The following is a 2,248-nucleotide window of genomic DNA, read 5'->3' as shown; positions in this document are numbered from 1 at the left end:
CCTCCCCCTGAATCTGTTGCTCCCCCTCAACCTGAGCTCTTTTTGATGACTCCCCCTCAACGCCTTCACAATCTAATCGTTTCCTTTTCTCCCCCTTTTTGACATCATCCAAAGGAAGAGTAGACAAAAACTTCCAAATCTCAGCCTGTTGTTCTTGGAGTGACTTAACATCAGAAGCAAAACCTGTAAAACATTGACTGATTTCATCAACACCTTCCAACTTCTTTTCTAAAGCATTCAATCGATCACTAATATCTGTTACACCCACTGCATCACTAGAACCACCCAAACCCTGCATATCCCCTACCATCCTCCTGACCTCCATCAACTCATGTTTAGAAAAAAAATTATTATTCAAGTGGAGATTAATTTTATCAAATTGAGACTGCACACCCAAAAGTTTGTCATCAAACTTCTTAGTCAAAGTAGTCAAAGCCTGATTCATGCCAACCACATTGACTGGTGCCTCAGCCTGTGAAGTGAAACCAATGTTTAGGGGTAAAGTTTGCATGTCCTCACAACCTTCCTGGTGATAAGTAGGGCGATCCCTGGACATAGAAGGGTTTGAGACTTGTATTTCATCCTGTGACATGGATGAAACATTGGCATCCTGTGCAAGTAAGTGTAAGGATGGAATATCTGGAGGGAGAAGTGGCAAACTTGTGTCTGAGGTAATTGTAGGTTTGGCCATTGTAACTGGGTTTTGAATTTGGTTGCTTGAGTCCAGGATTGGGACTTCTGTAGTTAAGTTAACTGAGGGGGTTTTCTCAGCAACTGTAATATGGGAATCCAAGCTCACTAACCTAACAGGTTTAGGTTGGGTCAAAGTACTCCCCTCACCAACCTCTAGCAGAGGTGATGGAGTTGTACTAGTAGCACCTTGCCTAATGGATTGTTGATGTGAATCCATGAGTGCTGAATCAACTAGGTTTTCAAGTATGGAGACATTCTCAATATGAGCTGGTGAGCTCACAAGGTTGGTTGTTTGAAGATCTTGTTCATTAGCAGTGGGAGAAGGTGGGTTAGAAATAAGTTGGTGTTCCTCATTCATACCTTCAGCCTGCTCAAATTGTTGAACAACATGGGGTGGAGTGACTGGGGGGTAGAATCTGATTGCTCAGACTCTATGATTGGTTGATCATTGTTGTGATCTCCTACAGACCCTGATTGCTTAGACCCTGAAGGAGATGCCCCTGCAGATCCTGATTGCTCAGGAGCTATAGGTTGATCAGCTTGACCAATTGCATCATTGCTGGAGTGAGAGCAACTTCATTATCATTATTGATATGGCTATGAAACATTCTTGAACTGCATTCAGGAAAAGCTGTATACTCATACACTCTTAACACCTTTAGACCATCATACAAATCTGGATGCATAGGTTGTTCAATCATTAGACTCAAAAGCCTTATAAAAGGAACATTATGATCCCTAGGTGTTTTCTCAGTAAGAACCAACAACTCATTAAAATACAAGCGAGCAAAATCAATGTTTCTTCCTGTCACTATGGCATGAAACAAATAAGCTTCAAAATCATTGATCTCTGTCAAACTCCCACACTTAAAACTCAAGCTTCTAATAACATTTGATAACACAAACATCCACCTTGGTGTAAACATACTAGTCTTAACAGATGAGTCAGTCAAAGGTTGACCAACTAAATTAAAACACAACCTTGCAGCAGACTTGGAAACTGTTCTAACAAAATCATCACGCATAGGTAGATTCAAAGCTAATCGTAAATGATTCTCAGTAAGAACTAAAGTATTGTTACCATTGCGATATGTGCCAGTGATTGTTCGTGCCTCCCTGTTTCTAACACAAGTATATCAAAATTCTGCAAGCAACTCTGGAAACATAGTTGTCGTTTTAAAGAAAGCATCCTTTAGAGGATGATTGTGCATAAACTGAATCAACTCTTCATAGCCTTCATTAGCAAAATTCTCTGGAATCGAATCACATGCAACTCTGTTATTAGCTGAAACCATAACATCCTTGTTGCCTTTGATCTCTGTAGCACGAACCATGTTAGCAGTAGGAACTAGAACGAATGGAATGTACTTTGATCTTGCCAATTAGCTTCGTGAATAAGAAAACTCTGAAAAACTGAGAGAATTTTGAAGATGAAGATCAAAAGAGGGATTAGGGTTTGAATAAAAATCGATTTGAAGAGGAGGAGGGATATTTATATCCTGACAAATTTCAAAAAGTTACTTTTAACCCTCAAAAGAAATTACCGATTTCCCCC

This window comes from Rutidosis leptorrhynchoides, chromosome 8 (assembly GCF_046630445.1).
Source record: "Rutidosis leptorrhynchoides isolate AG116_Rl617_1_P2 chromosome 8, CSIRO_AGI_Rlap_v1, whole genome shotgun sequence".
Taxonomy (NCBI): Eukaryota; Viridiplantae; Streptophyta; class Magnoliopsida; order Asterales; family Asteraceae; genus Rutidosis; species Rutidosis leptorrhynchoides.
This window is presented reverse-complemented; position numbering follows the sequence as displayed.